Source organism: Zeugodacus cucurbitae, chromosome 6 (genome assembly GCF_028554725.1).
Source record: "Zeugodacus cucurbitae isolate PBARC_wt_2022May chromosome 6, idZeuCucr1.2, whole genome shotgun sequence".
In the NCBI taxonomy this organism is placed as follows: domain Eukaryota; kingdom Metazoa; phylum Arthropoda; class Insecta; order Diptera; family Tephritidae; genus Zeugodacus; species Zeugodacus cucurbitae.
Window position 1 is genome coordinate 44,672,439 of NC_071671.1, and position 20,493 is coordinate 44,692,931.

General features: G+C 36.1%; 2 protein-coding genes across 7 annotated transcripts in view; one reads left to right on the forward strand and one right to left on the reverse strand.

Moving 5' to 3' along the window:
- LOC105209815 (uncharacterized) overlaps positions 1-20,493 on the reverse strand; it is a 140,356-nt gene that overhangs the window by 119,186 nt on the left and 677 nt on the right. The window contains exon 1 of one of the 6 annotated variants that reach the window (XM_054233952.1): positions 20,265-20,485. The exons of the other annotated variants lie outside the window; for them this stretch is intronic. The gene's annotated coding sequence lies outside the window, so the exon portion shown is untranslated. Of the gene's footprint in view, positions 1-20,264; positions 20,486-20,493 lie in introns of those variants that run through there. 6 annotated transcript variants of the gene reach the window in all.
- The window catches only part of LOC105209822 (phosphopentomutase), a 49,952-nt gene continuing 41,795 nt past the window's right edge, over positions 12,337-20,493 (forward strand). Inside the window, exon 1 of the mRNA XM_054233967.1 lies at positions 12,337-12,348. The gene's annotated coding sequence lies outside the window, so the exon portion shown is untranslated. The remainder of the gene's footprint in view (positions 12,349-20,493) is intronic.

The window sequence follows — 20,493 nt, forward strand, 5'->3', positions numbered from 1 at the left end:
ATAAAAAGTTGATATGTTGCCATTACTATGCAACGAAAATTCGTTCATACTTTTCTTGTTCAAAATGCGTCTAGACCAAAGCGACATCGAAAATGTATCTCAAAATTTCTTAAAAATCCCACTAATTATGGTACAGTGCGACGCAGCGGACGAAAAACAACATTGATGATGGGTGCGAAAGGATGATTCGACGGCTTGCAGTTGCGGACTTGATACACAGCGGTCAAATATGGACCTAGTTAAGACAGAAAATAACAATAAATATAATTTTTCCAATTATACATAACAATCAGTTTCTCAAACACACCTCCCTGGAACCTAAACCAACGCTAAAGAAAAGCACAATAAAGCACCTTTGAGGTTTGCAAATAAATACCAATTCCTGACCGAGTGATAGAATATAGTATTTAGTGACGAAAACAAATTAAATTTGGTCGGCTCAGATCATTGCAAGAAATATTGGAGAGATTCCCATCAGGCGGTTTCTTGGTTTCATGGGCTTCATTCTGCTGCAGTGGAAAGATATATACATGTTTTATATCCACTCAAATGTATGCTAGTATTTACGTTGATCTTTTTGACAGAGAGTTGATAAAATTTGCAGGCAATATTTAAGGGCTGTAACAGTGGGATAACGCTTCAATCCACACGACCGAAAAATTTCCTTATTACAATGCGCAGCATTGAGTTCGAACCTTAATCCTATTGAGGATCTCTGGGGGGTCCTCTCTGCTCCTGTTTTCCAAAACGGAAAGCAGTTTAAGACACTACGTCACCTTAAATTAGCCATAAAGCAAGAATTGGCCAATATTTACATAACTATTCTTCAATCATTAGTTAATTATATGATTAAGCAGCTTAATTTAGTTTTAAAATATAAGAACAATAATACGGACTATTAAAATAAACATTTCGTTCAGTTAAACCCTAATGTATAGGATTTACTGGTAAAAATATTAAAATGCATATATAAATATTTACTATTAGCCTAAACTTAAATTCTGTTTTATAGTTTAAAATAAAATTGCAATTTTTTAATTTTTTGTTTTATATATCGTATATATTGATAATAACACACCTGTATACACAGAAATATTTTGTTGTAATCTTTTGTTTTTTTGCAAAAAGTTCATGCACATATATATATTTTATTTATAGGTATGGCTTCTGGCTTCATAGTATTTTCTAATGTAGCCATACATTAGCAATTTACTTGCACCGTGATGTATACGAATAAATTTCATAATTTACTCATGCTACAGCTACCATACGCGTGCCTTGGGATTATCTTTAAGCTTTTCTTCGGAGAAAGTGTCAGGAGCCCATTAAGACCTACGTCCCATTGTTTCAGTATTGGAGTAGATAATTTTTCTCATCATTGTGAAAAAGTCGTAATATTTTCCTGATACTTTGAAAATTAGAGTCTCGTAAACAATATTTCAATATTCGACTACTTAAACTATATATTATTCATATATTGAGGGTTTATAACACCAATTAGCAACGATACTCATTAGAAATTATTGAAATTCGTAAAAAGGTCGAACATTGAAATATTGTTTACGAGACTCTAATTTTCAAAGTATCAGAAAAATTTTACGACTTTTTCAAAATGATGAGAAAATTATCTACTCCGATACTGAAACAATGGGACGTAGGTCTCCATCGGCTCCTGACGCTTTCTCCAAAGAAAATCTTAAAGATAATCCCAAGGCACGCGTATGGTAGCTGTAGCATGAGTAAATTATGAAATTTATTCGTATACATCACGGTGCAAGTAATTTGCTAATTGACTCAATTAAGAACATCTAAAAAAATTAATACTCAATTATATTTAATATTTGTTGAAAAAAGAGAGGACAGAAAACCAAAAGTGGAAAACAGAAGTAATGTAAAAAATAATAAAAGAAATAAATAATAAAACAAATTATTACTAGCATAACTATTTTATTAGACCAAACATACGTTCATGTTATTAAAGCTTATTAGTAATTTTCATATTTTTAGTATGTTTATTTGTTATGCACATAAGCGTTAGTTTTATTGGCATGAAATTTTGCACATTATGGCAGTTAATAAAAGTTAGCAAATGAAAAAAAGTATAGTAATTAAAAATGCCATGAGTTCAAGTAAATGATTTTCAGCTAATATTATATGCATAGGTATACTCGTATTATATTTTAAAACAACTTGCGTATGTATGAAATGCTTTTAATTGTTGTACACTTAACACACAGCTAAATAAGACAAATAAGTAAATTTTTAATAAATTTTTATTCGCAAAAAACAGTATTAGAAATGATATATTCAAATTGGCCAAATGATTTGCGTCGCGTACTCTTTCACGTGCCACACACTCGAGCACGTAATTCAATTTAATGTGTCACACAGTTACTTTTGCGCTTTAGAGATAAGTAGCTTATACATTTAAGTATACATACACACACATTCCCTTATATACAAATATATAAGCGTATATGTGTAGATCTTTATCTTTTCGTCGATTTCTTCGCCATTATGTTTCATCGATTCGCACAACACATCGCATCCGCAGTGGCGCTCAACGCTGCTTCGACATGCCACTTGAGGCTGTGAAAGAGATTATTTAGCACAGTTTGCGCTTGTAAAAATCACAGCTTAATTCATCAAATGAGCATTCATTAGCATATAAAGTGGCCAAAGAATTTATGCTTAAAACGCTCGACAAAGCACAGCATAATCACTTCTTAGACTCATATGTGTGTATGTCTGTGTGTTAAGAAGGAATGCAAAACAAGCGGCTAGCGTAGAATAACTGCAGATTACCCACTTAGTTGGGGCAAAAAACAACAAAAACAAAAAAACTCGTTTATTGGTAACTTTCTAAAACGGAGTAACTAAAATTAACTCACGAGCACACGCAAACACCACGAACATCGAGAACATTAACTAACACACACTCTGACACATAAATAACAAACAGAAAATATTTCGGAATTCGAGATGATGACCAAATTGGTGATCGTAAATGAAGATGCGCGCTGACAGTTGACTGGAATTGTGTCGGAAATGCTTTTCTACACTTCACTTCTGTTGTTCCATTTCGTAGATTGTGATGGTGACATAGAAGTGAAGTAGCTGTAAATGCTCGTGCCGCTTGATTAAAATATCACAAAATTGGCGTTAAATACGGTGGCAGGTGTTTGCTCGAGTTTTTTGCGAGACTGCTTGGCCGTCAAAATACTTCTGGTTGGCTTATGAAATGTTGTGTGATTTTTTGACTTTTTAACTTTTTGCAATAACGCTTAGCAAAATATTTATATAACTCAGCAGTTTGCTGTATACTTTTGTTGGAGTCACTTAGGCTCGCTCAAATAGACGATTTGTGTTTACTTTACATATAGGACCTCAAGTGGGCAAATATTTTGAGTAAAAATGTGCTATTGAAAATTATAGACTATAAAATATCGAGTTATAAACACTCAATAAAGATAAGGGAAAACTAAGAAGCTCACAATGTGAGTTATCCATGTTGGTTGGTTATGCAAGATTATAAGTGGAAGATATGGTAGATCTTATGTCAAACAAGCTAAAATATCAATTTTGATGATGATCTTCACTTTCATACTTAATGAAACACTATTTAACTGAGCTGCAAGCTAGCCTGTTAGAACTTCTACGAAATAATTACAAGACAGATAGGAATTATAATTTTTCTATTGTTCTTTAATCAATAACTGCACGGAGGTATAAATAAATGCATCTAATTTTATATCAAGATTGTCAAAAGTTCGTTTTTAATTGATTAGTTTGAGAATCTCTCACGAAAGGTATTCATAACCTCGCAAATTTAACTAATGCGATCATCATTGCTACAAGCAAATATTTTGGCCGAAAGATGTATGTACAAGTATAATAGTTTTGTATATATAAAGGGCTTTCATAAAACAAGCAGGATAATACATCTGAATTTACCAATATATGTGGTGTGTTCAAAAAATATCGGGAATTTTCGTTTTTTGAAACAAATATTTATTCATTCGTATACATTAATTTTGTCGTATTCCAAACAGTCCCCATTTGATATTATGGGCTTCTTCTAATCATCGACACATTTTTCAAACACGATTTTTGAATAGGATAACCTTTGGCTCTTTTGATTTATTGTATGCTTGTAAAACGACTTGTACAACGACGACTTAAGAGTTCTCTTTATTTTTGTTAGAAATAGGAAAAGGTCGCACGGAGTCATGTCTAGCGAATATGGAGGCTCAGGAAACGTTACAGTATTATTTTTGATAAAAATTCACGAACAAGCAAAGAAGTGTGAGCTTTTAACAAACGGCATCTCAAACTCATTGCATACCGCTGCAGCCGAAACAATTGGTCTACGGCAACGCCAAAAAACCAGTTGGTACGATGAGAATTGTCGTTCCGCAGTGGAGAGAAAACAGACTGCCTACCTCGCAACGTTGCGATCGACCACAACACGTTCGGGGTGGGATAGATATCGAGAACTAAAGAGGGAAGCGAGACGCATTTGCAGACGTAAAAAGAAAGAGGCCGAAATGCGTGAGTATGAAAAGCTTGAAAAGCTGGCCGACATGGGTAATGCTCGAAAATTTTATGAAAAGATGAGGCGATTAACAGAAGGTTTCAAGACCGGAGCATTATCATGTAGGGACCGAGAAGGTAATCTGGTAGCGGATGTCCAGAGCACACTGGGATTATGGAGGGAACACTTCTCCGACCTGCTCAATGGCAGTGAAAGTACAACACCAGGAGATGGCGAACCCGATTCCCCAATCGATGACGATGGAATAGATGTTCCATTACCCGACCATGAAGAAATTCGAATAGCAATTACCCGCTTGAAGAACAACAAAGCGGCGGGGGCCGATGGATTACCGGCCGAGCTATTCAAATACGGCGGCGAAGAACTGATAAGGTGCATGCATCAGCTTCTTTGTAGAATATGGTCGGAAGAAAGCATGCCTGACGATTGGAATCTTAGTGTGCTCTGCCCAATCCATAAGAAGGGAGACCCCACAATCTGCGCCAACTACCGTGGTATAAGTCTCCTCAATATCGCATATAAGGTTTTGTCGAGCGTATTGTGTGAAAGACTAAAGCCCACCGTCAACGAACTGATTGGACCTTATCAGTGTGGCTTTAGACCTGGAAAATCCACAATGGACCAGATATTCACCATGCGCCAAATCTTGGAAAAGACCCGAGAGAGAAGAATCGATACTCACCATCTTTTTATCGATTTTAAAGCTGCCTTCGATAGCACGAAAAGGAGCTGCCTTTATGCCGCGATGTCTGAATTTGGTATCCCTGCAAAACTAATACGGCTATGTAAGCTGACGTTGAGCAACACCAAAAGCTCCGTCAGGATCGGGAAGGACCTCTCCGAGCCGTTCGATACCAAACGAGGCTTCAGACAGGGTGACTCACTATCGTGCGACTTCTTCAATCTATTGCTGGAAAAAATAATACGAGCTGCAGAACTAAATAGAGAGGGTACAATCTTCTACAAGAGTGTACAGCTCCTGGCGTATGCCGATGATATTGATATCATCGGAAGCAACAACCGCGCCGTTTGTTCTGCGTTTTCCAGACTAGATAAAGAAGCGAAGCGTATGGGTCTGGTGGTGAATGAGGACAAGACGAAATATCTCCTGTCATCAAACAAACAGTCGGCGCACTCGCGTCTTGGCTCCCACGTCACTGTTGACAGTCATAACTTTGAAGTTGTAGATAATTTCGTTTATCTGGGAACCAGCATTAACAACACCAACAATGTCAGCCTTGAAATCCAACGCAGAATCACTCTTGCCAACAGGTGCTACTTTGGACTGAGTAGGCAATTGAAAAGTAAAGTCCTCTCTCGACGAACCAAAATCAAACTCTATAAGTCGCTCATTATTCCCGTCCTGATGTATGGCGCTGAAGCGTGGACGATGACAACATCCGATGAGACGACTCTTGGGGTTTTCGAGAGAAAGGTTTTGCGCAAGATTTTTGGTCCTCTAAACATTGGCAACGGCGAATACCGCAGGCGATGGAACGATGAGCTGTACGATTTATACGACGACATTGACATAGTTCAGCGAATAAAAAGACAGCGGCTACGCTGGCTAGGTCATGTTGTACGGATGGAAGAAAACACTCCAGCTCTGAAAGTATTCGATGCAGTACCCGCTGGAGGAAGCCGCGGAAGAGGACGACCTCCACTCCGGTGGAAAGACCAAGTGCAAAGTGACCTGGCTTCACTTGGTGTTTCCAATTGGCGCCAAAAAGCAAAAAGGAGGAATGAGTGGCGCGCTCTGGTGGATTCGGCTATAATCGCTTAAAGCGGTTCCTACGCCAAATATATATATATATATATATAGACAAAGTAAGCAATGATAACTAGAGACCGACCGATTAATCGGCCTTGGTATCGGCATCGGCCAGTATCGGCCAGTATCGGCCACAAAATTCATTATCGGCATCGGCCATATTTGGCCGATTCTTAGCCGATTCTTTCTACTTCTTTCGGATTACACTAAAATACATTTCTTTTTACATTTTTGATTTCTTTAAAGCATAAAATATAGCATACATTCTTCTGTTTACCATATATAATACAGTGATTCACATTTGACTAAACTAATAATTCATCACGATGATAATTTAAGTCTAGTATACAGAAATTCAATAAGTTTGCATTAAATTGAAGGTTTTATTTAGCACTGCTAGAAAGATTCGATTTATGTCAAATATTCACAGTTTTGTTTAACAACTTGATGAGATTATGAAACAATGTCATAAAACCACTATTTTAGAAGCATTCGTAACTAGGAGAGTCTATTTTTAAAAGTTCGCCATAGATAGGATCACGTGAGAATCACTTGGTGCTGGCCTGGACGATAAGGTGCATGCAAAATAACCTCCCAAACAAGCTTCCGAAGTTTCTATCGAGTCACTATCACTACGTGACGCCTTTCACATGACGCCTACTGCGTCAAACACTTTCAGAGCTGGGGCACTTTCGTCCATTCGAACAACATGACCTAGGCAGCGTAGCCGCTGCCTTTTCATTCCGTCGTCTGCGGTATTCGCCGTTGCCAATGTTTAAGGGACCATAAGTCTTCCGCAAAACCTTTCTCTCTTTCCATCTCATCGGATGTTGACAACGTCCACGCTTCTGCACCAGAAGGGTAGGACGGGAGTGATGAGGGACTTATAGAGTTTAGTTTTTGTTCGTTGAGAGAGGACTTAACTTTTCAATTGCCTACTTAGTCCAAAGTAGCACCTGTTGGCAAGAGTGATTCTGCGTTGGATTTCAAGGGCGACATTAATGTCGGTGTTGATGCTGGGTCCCAGATAAACGAAATTATATACAACTTCAAAGTTATGACTATCAACAGTGACGTGGGAGCCAAGACGCGAGTGCGCTGTCTGTTTGTTTGATTTCGTCTTAATTTTTATTATTTTTCTAGACCTACTATTTTCGAATATTGGCCTTAATGCTCATATTCGCCCTTAAAGGAAAAAAGCTATATTGCTGATTCACTTTAAGAAATCGCGAATAACTCATTTTTTCTATCAACATATATCTTATAATAATAATTTATTTAGTTTTGAATATTAATTAAATTAATAAACAACTTCATATTTATATATGAACTGAGTTGTTTACTTATTTTGTGATGTTATTTGTCTTTGTTTTTCTTTTGTTACTATACTAATTTACTAAATAAAGTTGTTGATGAAAGAATCGGCATCGGCATCGGCATCGGCCAAAAATTTGGTATCGGTCGGACACTAATGATAACAGCTGTTGATCGTACTTCCGTGATACATGCATTAATAAAATACCTATTAATTCGCATTATTTTTTAAACACACCGAAAGTGTGGATCCAGCGCCTTTAGACAATTTTTTGCTAAAAACTGCGGTAAATCCCTCAGATAGTCTTATAAGAATGTTCCTCTATGCCAAAAATGTGTAAAATCGTATCTTTACTTTCCCCAGCTCCCATTCGGATTTTCAAATTTCCGATGGGCTCTATATCGTTTATATCGGCTAATATTCATATGAGATACCATAGCAAAATTAAGTGAACATATACTCTTGGATATAATCTGTCCTAATCTCTCCTTAGTTGCCATAAGATATATATTTTCTTCCCTTCTGAACTCGGATAAAATTTATATACCAAGTATTTAGTTATAACAAAATAAAGCTTTGCGATACTTGTGTTTTTTTTTTTTTGTTGACTTGTGACTATTTGAATTACTTACATCGCACTCCATAAATTACTCAAATCAGGTGCAAAGGTAATCGGGTCCGATTATTACTAAGGGGTTACGATCTTACAGACATCTATGTAATAGCAAACTTTGAAGAAAAAGTAATTTTGAAAGTATTTAAGCATTTTATTGTCATCTCTAAAAACAGCTAATCATTGCAATTATAACCAGAAAACCAAATTTGGAATGATATTAAACACTCGCTAATCCCTGTAGAGACCCACTAAATGCCAACTAACTTTACTGTCATTAAAATTAAGTTTTATAAAATATAAACGCGTATGCTTAAAATCAGGCATTTAATATTTATACAAACGCTTCGTAGACGTTTCAAAGCAACAACCGCACAAGGCACAACTACGCCGCAAAGCGCTCATTCATACAAAAGACTTAAGACACGAACCTGTTTGCGCAACAGGTTCACAGCTGGACTGGGTTTGGCATTTATGTAGATAAACGTACGCAGGCGTTCGCACGCGTTACTATTTAAGTTTTTATTAAGCAAACGCACCAGTATTTGCCTGAGTGTTTGTGTATATGTGTGTGCGTCTGCGCATTTAAACATAATTTTATGTTGACTCTTTCAATCGAACGTGTCGAAAAAGTGGTGTAATTTATGCAAACTAATGTGCATAAATAAACAACAAATTACATACACAGACACGCACACATAGTATTCGAGCATTTCAATAATATTGTATGTTATAGCAATTGACCCAAAAATTGTCTCAATAAAAAATAATCAAAATAAATATGCTTAAGTGAGTGAGTCTCTGGAGTTTAACGCTGAAAGAAAAATGCCTATAAATGCGGCGTAGATGCGACACACAGCCAATGTATCTGTGTGCCGTTGTGGAACCCGCCTGGCATATTTGTTACTCGTATCGATATCAAATTAACGATTTCTTACGAGTAATTTAAATTACAAATTTTTTTTTTTTTTTTGAATCAAAACAACAACAACAACACGTTTTTTTTTTTTTTGAATCAAAACAACAACAACAACACGTTTATGCGCATGCTCGCACGCTTACTTGGCGGCACGCTGCGCTGCTGTTAGGTGTACGTTCGCTGCTGTCGCGGAGCATTGATGGGCAGCGCCAACACGCACAAGATCGGTTTTCTGTTTTCATTTCAATTCAGTTTTTTCTCAGCTTTTTCTACGAAAGAAAATTCACTTTTTGTTGTTGTTGTCTTTTTATTGTTGTTGTTGTCATTTTCATTATTGTTGTTGTCATTTTTATTGTTGTTGTTTTTCATCATGTTGTTGCCACACACACCTAAAAGCCGGTTGCATCGCCTTGCATTTTCGATTTGTCCAAAACGCGCATGCGCGTGTGTCTGTATTTCTACATTCATATGAGTCTGTATGTCTGACATGCACTTATGGTTGCAGTATGCCGTAACGCGCCGTGTGCATCACTATATGGTCAGGACAGACAAAAAAACACCACTTCAGCTGTCGGCAAAGAAAAATCAGAAAAGGTAAAATTCAACTTTCACTTGATGCGTACGCGTAAACCGCGGCCGCTTTTTCATTTCATTTGTTGTTTTATTCCTCTATTTCATTTCTTTGGACGGACACTACGCGCACATATTTATTTAACAAATTGTAATGCTAAAGCAAATGCAAATTACAACAAAAACTTGCGTAGTATAGTGTTGTAGCAATGCGAAAAAATTAATTTGTGCAGAAAAAAGCAAAAGCTGCGCACGCGCATAACAGTGGCAGCTAGCATTCCAACAGCACAGCCATTTACTACTTAACACATTTGCCGCGATTTGTGTGGTTGTCAGTGTGGCGCTAGTGGATATTGCTTGCTGAAAAAATTTCTTTTAAATTTTTTGATTCTTTTTTATTACATTTTTTCTTAATTTTTTTATTTTTATTTTTATTTTTACATTTTTTCTTCATTTTTTATCTTTTTCATTTCTTTATTTATTGTATTTTTGTTGTTGTATTTTTACACTACTTTAATGTATTGCTGCTACTTCGCTGCTCATTTTTTCACTTTCGGCGTTAATTGTGTTCGGTCATTGTTGTAATTGAATCGATAAGCAACTCACCTAAAGCGCCCAAGCCAGGCACAACATGTAGAAATTAGTAAAAAAAATCAAGCTAAATTATATGAATGAGACTTCAATACAAAAAGAAAACAAGTTACAACAACGTACTCCACCAATTTCGAAAGCGAAAAATGCAGTTTTGTTTGCGCATGCGCAGCCTTTTTGTTGCCATATTTGTTGCTATTAATATTATTAACACCAAATAACGGTATGCCAACAACATGTGTGAGCAACATGTGTACATACAAACAAACATACAAACACAAATACATACAAACATACTTATGTATATCTATACGCATAAACATACCAACATGTGCGTGAAATTTATTAGTTTCCAACGAAATAGTGAAACCTTTAAGCAAAAAAAAATCAGAAAAAACAACAACAAAAAGCATTTAAGCGCCGAAAACCATTTATTGGCAGTGACAATCAAAGCCATCGCCAAAAGCGCCGAGTAAAATGCGAAAGAAAGAAATGCAAATTACTAGCTTCGCCCTTCAACACTTTATAGACTTAATAAATTAGCGGCGCATAGCATAGCATGGCATAGCTCGTGAATTATGCGTGTACTACGTTTAGGAGTGAGTTGGCGCATACCAAAGCGCACACAACTTACAAATATGGCGAAAAATGTAAATAAATTTATTAAAAACAATTATAGGCACATTAATACATACGATACAACAAAAATACAAAAATTTGCCTAGCAACAAATTCGCTGTTGAGCATCATTTGAAAAGATAGCAAGCAAGTCTAGGCTGATGGAAAAAGTACACTAACAAATCACCCGAAATGATTACATCATTAGCAGGTATGAGATTTCAGTCGATTACATACATACATAGGTCAAGTGAAATACATACACAACTTAGCAAGTTAAGTTAGCTGCGAATAACAATTAGTCGTTATATAAATCTTGCGACTTCTACCTCACATACATATACATACCAAAGAAAGCGGTGGAAGAGGGAACATTTCGAGATCGATAAGATTTCGGAATAAGAACTGAAGAGGAAATCCTAGAAATAAATCAATTATGCTGGCTCGGACCACTTTTTGCATCAATTGGGGCTGTATGTCAGCAACGAACGTTGGGATAAGTCTGTTAATTATGAAATGGCAAACCAAACTGAGTAAAAATCAAGTAACAACTGTCAGAAAGACCAACTCCGAAAAAAGTATTGCCTCATTGAAAACCACACATCGAAAACAAAACCCGTTAGTTGTATCAGATAAAGTTGTGGCACAGAGAACAATTATAGCGTTTTCTTTTCTAGATGAAAATGCTGCCTCTTTATGTTTCAACTTTATACACATGCTGCATTACCTCTTTAAACGTGTTTAATTTTTTACATGATAAAAGAACAACTGATCAACTCTCACTCACAATTTGAAAATCCGAGTACAGGGCAGAATAAATGGTTTTAAGAAAGGAAAGCGCTATTAGATATCGATAAGGTTTCGAATTAAGAATTCAATAAATTGCTTATAATAGCTTTCCCCTGGGAGACCCAAATAATGATGCTAAGGAGCTTTGTAAGAATTAGTAAAATATATTAATATAGTAAAATTATTATTAAAGTATACACTGCGAAAAACCTTTAAAATCGGATCGGCGAATGCCCGACTGTAACCGGCGCATATTCAGATATAAATCCGGTCCAGAATTTTGAACACGGCTACACTTCGTAAATTTTTTAGGGAATATTTCCTCCGCTACCACAACAAGAATAACGGATGCTTCTTTTACTGGACCATTGAAGAATTGCCGAGTGCTCAAAATAAAGAGATGTATGTATATTTATTGTGTATTTTTATTAGAAGAGATGAAAAATAGTGTAAAGCCCCTTTCACTACATATAATTGGTAACTACCAAAGCAACTGATCGAACACGAACTCATTTTGACCTTATTAGAGTAAACATACGATATTGGATATAAAATCGTATTGAGCAAGATGAACAATTCAATCAGAATGCAACTGAATAAGTCCAAATCGCTTACATCGAGAGAAAAAAACCTTCTATACTCAAAACATACGGAAATTTTATAGTTATTATAGTATTCTTATGAGTGAGTGATATATAGCTTAGCAGTAATGCCAAACCTTAGCAGTTTCATGGTTTGTCGGTTCAAAAAAAATTAATACAGGAAGTTTGATTAGAACAGAACGCGAAGAAAGCTCTCGATCCCAAAATCCTAATAACTGCGTGATGGCGTTGTTTGATTGGGATCTGTAGAACTTTGTAATAAAAATTAGTTTAGCTGGTTATACTATACTAAACTTCTTCGTGAACGAGCTCCCCATAAGTGTGAATCAAAATGGTGTACCCGCGATAATTGTAATAATTGTACGAAGAGCCGGTTTACTTCAGGATTTCTCTAAGGTATCTTTATAGGCCCTAGATGTGCTTCAAGAATATTCAAACAGTTCACTGAGAGACCACGAGTGAGATGTGAAATAAGCAAGATACTGGTAGCTCCACCACTTGTCATACAAAGAGGAAGATTTCAAAAGTAAACCATTTCTATATTGTCAAAGAAGCTGTGCTGTGAATTTGGTACAGTTCCAAGCTTCAACTTCGTGGAGTTACCTGTGTGCAATCGCTCATGACAAATACGCAGTTCTTAAGAATTCAAACAAAAAGCACAGAGATGGCAATGAATTATTGACTCATCAGATGGTATACTTAATAATATAGTGTATATATACCAAAAGTATGTATATTATGAAGTATGGGTATAAAGGAATAAGCTGGAGTAAGAACTTAACCGCAGAAGACAGAAGCTCAGCTAAGAAGAATAGCTCAAAGCGTATTTAATGTGGGATAATGAATACGTAAAGTAAATAAAACGTCGTTACGAGTACGCGTTCTTGGGTGTGAGTGTGTACAACTGACGAATCAAGTAATGAAATGACGAGCCAATAGCTGAGCGCAGGTATCCAAGTACTTATCAAAGAGAAGCATTAATAAATTTAAGTGAATAAAAAAAATAAAACATACAAGATGATTAAAAAAATGGCATGTGACTCAGTTAGCAAAAAAGAGGCACAACAAAAGCTATAACAACAAAAATGCCCGCGCGCAGACATCCATTGAAATGGCGAAGAAGCGCAGCAAAATCGCTTGATCGCTCGATTGTTTTGTGTTCAAGAGCTTACGGTTTTACGAAATCAACGGCTGATTAATAGCTTACAGATATTGTTTTTGCTGTTCGTATTGTGTGAAGATTGCCTTACAACGTCAAGCAGAAGGCGGCGACTGCGCATTCTTCCCTAGCAACATTTCATTGCTGTTCTTGACTCGACGCTTTTTTGCTGCTTTAGGGTTTTATGTTTTTGTACTTTATTAATTTGTCTTTGATTTTTGAGTGCCTTTGTTGATTCTGTAGTCGTTTTTTCTTCATTCTTTCTTACAAAATTGTACGCTTGCGACAGCGCTGGCATGATGTCATCCTCTACTTGCGTTTGGCTTATTCTTTGCGACAATCTGAAGGCACACAATCAGTTTGAGAAGTCTTCAAACCTCTCTTAATTTAATAATTAAGTATTCATTGTGAAGAAAATTATATAATTATTAATAGATTAACCTCACTGAAATCAGAAAAAGGGCCATTGTAATGAAAATGCTGGTTAAAAGGACCTCTAACCTCAAAGTTAAATGTCAACAATTACAATTAATACATTTTAAACTATAAAATTGGAAAAAAATGAATATCCCAAGAATGTTCTACATCAGATGATTTATCGTGAATGAATACGCAGATTACTGAAAGTGGAGATTTTAAGTATTTCAAGTGACCCAAATGTTAGACGTGATCAGCTCACTTCTCTGAACATTTCGATATTATATTTGCTGTGGTATTTTCGCTTATACTTCTACCTTGGTAAATCTATAGAAATAAGTTGAGACTGTACTGAAACCACATAAGAAGATTTTTGACGGCGGTGTAGAGTAGGAATACTCGTGGACTCTGCTTGTCGATTCGTATCCAGAGAGATCTCTTATATCCTTATATTTCATATCCTATCCGTCAAGGAGAGGACTTCTAGTGATTATATGAATTGTAAAATATTTTACGTAATTCAATTGTCAAATTGGGATACCCCAAGATACAAATCATTCCTTAACTAACTTCGATTCGAAAGTCATCGAAGATAACGATTTGAATAGAACTCACAAGTCTCTCAAGCTGAAAGTAATTTGGGAGGAAATTCAATGACCACTCTATAGCACTATCCCTTACCTTTGTCAGTGTGAGCAGAAACAAAGGACCTTCGTTTGATCATCGTGGACCGTAGCGGACTTGAGTTTTCAATATTTTTACGAATTCTCGTTAATAGATAATAAGCACTCGACTACACTATTTGGAGAAGAAGAGTATAATTTTTGGTCGGGTTGCTTTGGTTAGTGATTTTCCCGCTAGACGGACAGAGGTTTGCAGATTTTCATCAGATTTACATATAATTATATGAACCAAACAATACCTGATGAACTATAGCAGTAAAATTACAAGTAAAAAGACAATGCATGAACGAACAAAACAAAAATATGGACATTTTATTTTTTATCAATTATCTTTTTATTTTTAGTGTTTTTTTTTAAGATAATATTATGACTTAAATTGACATGATGAATTATCTGCAATTAAAAAATTCCTATGCAAATGTGATTAATCTCATTAAATGCAAATAAATTCGTAATCGCCATATTTCACGCCTCATCCATAAACTCTTATATTTAGTCAAAACATAATAACATTTATGAAAAAACTTAGCTAAACACAAAAAAAATATAGGCTAGTCAGCGTGTCCCTATTTCGGCAACACGAAACTATCAACAAAAAAAAGCAAACCGCAACTATGCAATATTTCCAGCTCAATGCGGTGAATTCATTCATTAATTACGCTGTAAGCCGCAAGCCCACATCTGCGCAACACCACCAACACATCAACAACACACACACACAGAAATGTGAAAACATTCCAACGCTCTGTTGGCTGACTGCTTATGATTGGCATTCTTAAGCGAGCTCACCATAAATGCCGTAAACCCTCCCACTGCACGGCGCTTGTAGGCAAATGGTAGTGGCAATAAAAAATTAGCGAATCACCTCGGTTATGGCCGCAACTCTGAAATCTGCTGCGCTAATGCCGCTAAGGCAAGTGGGCAAACACATACATATTTAAATGTGTATTTTTGTATGTGTGTCTATTCACCTTCAACTTCTTCATATAGCAGCGCTGCTAAATGGTTTCACTTTTTTCTAACCAAAACGAAAACGCCCTCGCCACCTCCCTCAACACCACAACAAGAACAAGAAAATGTTTAACAACAACACGTGTTGCCGATTAGCTTAAGAATACTGCAAACGCGAATTCGAAAATAATAAACTAATAATATTTAAATTATGTATTTATAAGCAGCTTCATTAGTTATTCCAATCATGGCGTGAAGATGTACGGTGTGTGGTGAGGAATTTTATATTTTTTTAAATAAATGAGTTTATGGTTTTTCTTAATTTAAGCTGTACTTAATATTTTGTATACCAAGAGTGCAAATAAAAAAATATTTTTCGACTTATGAACTTTACAGGGTATAGGCATTCGATACACTTGAGGGAAATCTTCTGAAGAGATATCCACTAAATATTTTTAAGTTTGGCCCAGAATTTGAAATTATTGTTAGTGTGGTTTTGGAATATAGTGGTGTTATTTGAACAATAGTGACCTGTCCTTTTGTTCGTATACATGACCTTTGATCGTTTCATTTTTATACTCTCGCACAACAACAAAGTTGCTAAGCTGAGCCAAATTAAGTGAGCATATGTATATTCTTGGATATAATGTATGTTGGTGGTGAAATTGAGTGAAATCGGTTCAGGAATTACCTCAGAGAGTATAAAATATTCGGTTTCACCCGAACTTAGCCTTTCCTTACTTGTTTTTAACTAAATTTTATTTGGTCCTTGAATACAAAAAACCATAAAAATAAAAAATAATTGGAAACACTTTAAAGTGGTCTCACTTTTGAGCATATGAATGAACCTGAATGATTCCACGTTTATCTATTTATAATCTAAATATTTATCTAATCAGGTCCTGGGCGGTTTTGGTGTCCCATAATAGGTTTCAAGACGACATTTCCAATATTTGAAGCAAGAGATTATGATTTAAATGTTTTCAAACAGCTGATTTTGATTTGGTCTGCAATGGTTGAATACGCTTTATTCAACAAAGACTGCTTTCATACCCTATAAGATAGTTTGCCTAATATCTCTTCATTATTGTATAGGCATAAAAAAATTACGAATTAGATGTGAAGAAAAACCGAAATCCGAAAAAGGTGTATAAAGAGACCAGACTGGATAAGGAAGCGAAACGTATGGGTCTGGTGGTGAACGAGGACAAGACGAAATATCTCCTGTTATCAAACAAACAGTCAGCGCATTCGCGTCTTAGCTCCCACATCACTGTTGACAGCCATAACTTTGAAGTTGTAGATAATTTCGTTTATCTCGGAACCAGTATTAACAGCAATAACAATGTCAACCTAGAAATCCAACGCAGAATCACAAAAAAGGTAAAATCCTCTCTCGACAAACAAAAACCAAATTCTACAAGTCTCTCATCATTCCCGTCCTGCCTTATGGCGAAGAATCGTGGACGATGTCAACTTAGGAGTTTTCGAGAGAAAAGTTTTGCGTAAGATTTATGGTCCTCTGAACATTGGCAACGGCGAATACCGCAGACGATGGAACGATGAGCTGTACGATTTATACGACGACATTGACATAGTTCAGCGAATAAAAAGACAGCGGCTACGCTGACTAGGTCATGTTGTTCGAATGGACAAAAGCGCTCCAGCTTTGAAAGTATTTGATGCAGTACCCGCTGGTGGAAGCCGAGGAAAACCTCTACCCCGTTGGAAGGACTATGTGGAGAAGGACCTGGCAGCACTTGCGATTTCTAATTGGCGCCAAACTGCGAAAAGGAGGAACGAATTGCGCGTTGTTGTAAACTCGGCTATAACTGCGTTAGCGGTTCCTGCGCTAACTAAGAAGAAGAAGATTTACCATTTGACTTCACTTGCTCTTGAATGCACTACAATTTAAATAAGTAAAAAGACACTAAAATTTTTCAAACCCGAAGTCTATATTTTATATTCTATTCAATTTTGTCAGCTGTATTTAAATCTAACCAATGCCTTATCCATACGAGAATAATTCTCTAGCAATTCTTTAAGATATCCCGAACAAAAGCGATATTTCGGGATTATATAACTATCAAGCATTTTATAAAAATTCTTGCAGCTGCACTCAGACTTTGCACTAGTGTCCTAGGTGTAGACTTTTTCAAGCAATCGTTGGACAATCCGCGCTTTGCTGTGGCCAGCTGTGTGGTCATTACTAAGCGCACTACTGTGGCCACCTGACAGACAGCGGATAACTCGTGCGCGCTGTGGCTGCAACGCGGTGGGTTCGCGGGCTAACTGCACGGTGAGTTAGTTGATTACTTATTTATTTATTTGCTTATATGTATGTGATGCATATGCAAGCTAGTAAGCCATAAACAGCAAGCGCTTGGCACGACACAAAGCGGCACCAATGCACACTGAACGCCGTTGGTGGCGCAGCGTCGTTGACGTAGCAAAGAACTGAGGACGGACGTTGATGATGTTGTCACTCGGCATGCATACAATTGGCATTTATGGCCATAGCCTACGACGACGTTGTTGTTGTTGTTAGTTTATTACTCTATTGCTGTTTGGAAGACTATTGCAACGCTCAGCGTGGGCGCACTAAAAGTCACAGCGCCGCCACGGATGCGTGTGCAATTAAAAACAGAAAACAAAAAAACGCGAAGACAATTTATAAATAATTGTGAGCCACTGTGCAAACACACAAATAACAACAAAAACCACAAACATATGTGAGCTTGGGTATGTGTGTGACGCAACGCGGCATGCAATTTAATTACGAATCACGGTCGCTTTTCATGGCATTTACGCGTGCTGCCTGTTGCGCATGCGGCGGTGTGACGGCGACTGCGTTTGCTGCTGCGCATGCGCTTGCCTCTGTGCGCCATTTGTGGCTTTAACAATTCTAAATGCGTTTTAGGCGAGCCAGCAAGCGTTGCTTCGTGCTGCAAACGCTCATGCACATACACAAACACATACATACCCACACTGATGAGCGCGCAGCCGTAAAAGCATATTAAATTTTTATAATGAAAATTATAATGCAAGTCGTGATGAAGATGGCTGACGGATTGTGCAAATTCTTATTCTCTACGCTGATTGTGGGTGCCATCATCAGTTTTGCTATTTTCATGTGTTTGCATGTGTGTGTGTTCGAAATGCAGTCATCAACGTGCTACATTCATATTTTTCGAAATATTCCTTTTTCAGTAATTATTGTAAATTTTTTTATTGTGTTTTTACTATTTCAGCTGTGATCACATTGTGTTTTGGCCACTTTGCAGCTGCGCTTGCTTGAGTAGAATTTTAATTTCAAGAAGAATTTTAATTACGAAATAGTATATTTTGCACAAAATGGCTGGCAACCGAAAATAATTAACCCTGGTAAGTGTGGTTATGGATTATATTTCAATTTTTGCACTGTTTTCCATTTAACGACTATCTTCTAGTAAAACTGTCTATAATAATTATTGCGCAATATTTCGAGAAGTAAGTTTTAATGCAAATTTCGTCTCTCATTGGGGAAAGTTGGAGGATCATTGAAATTCTGTTGCCAAAGTTAAAATAATCCATTTCAAGAGTGAATTTAACCATGAGCGAGAATATAATGAATAATGAATATAAGATTAGTTGTAGAATCGCTTCGCAAGAGATAGAATATACGTACATATGTACATATATATATATATATATGTTTTACAGTCTGTTCAAAAATTAAGGTAACTTTCCATATTCAGATAGAAAAGGTTGCTTATGAAAGGCAAAATGGTTAAAAGATAAATTGTTAAACAAGTTCATCATAATTCGTAAAAAAAATTCGTCTACAAAAATTATTGAGAGTAAGAAGTCTGGGTATGATTATTTTAGCCTGGCTAAGTTAGACGGATGATAAAAAGTCAGACATCACGCTGTATTTGCTTTTAAATAATTTTTACCCTCATTCGGCATTCTGAACCTCTGTAAGTGTCGTGGTCTTATATAATGATATTATTTCTTTACCCTCACCAGATTCGGTTTGTTTCAGGGCAGCTTGAGCAATGTTTCTGATAATTTAATATTATTTCCCATAACTGCCTTATCTATATTTTTATTGTCCAACAGTTTTGGCGAATGACCGTTCTCCAACTAAAGCACTTTTCTCACAGTTCCTGGAGTTTTAAATTGAGCGCACCGGCAATCTCGCCTTTGTTTCCTTTCTTATCGTTCCTATTTTAATAATCTTATAGAGAACAAACCAGAGTTAAGGTTATATTATAATACAACCGAATCGGCTTTTAAGGTGTACAAATAAAAAGTCAGTTGTTAATGGGCTATAGATCCCACCCCGACTTCTCTGGTGTACGCTCAACCGTACATTTCAACTATTTCGGCTGTTGTTTCTTTGTATTAGATCTCGATTATTTATTTTGGAGATTTGAACGTTCTGTTTTCTATTCGCTGATCTAGTCTAAACATATGTACATATATATACATATATTTGTAGGAAGCTTTTATATAACGGCAATATACTCGTGTGCTTCATGAAATCTTGAAATGCATTTTTATTACGATTTGAGCCTCCAACGTACTCAACGAGAAGAATTTAAATAGATACAGGCTAGATACAGAGTTAGGCTATTAAGATTTTTTAATTTATTAAGATATACATAACTTCGTTATTTTTATCTTAAATAAAAAAAAAAAATAAATATTGAAGCAGTAAATAACTTACCATGTCTTATTATGCTTTCCAGGTTCTTATAAAATCCATATTATTTTTGTAATCCAACTGAATTTCCCTCGTTTCGATTGCGAATAAAGGCACAGTGAAAATTGTGTATTGTGCTTTAAATTATTTTCTTCTTTAATTTTTAATCAATATTTTTGTTGTTATTATTGTATTTTTTATTTTATTTATTTTTTTAGTGTATACACTTTGAACGTTTATTATTCCTATTTAT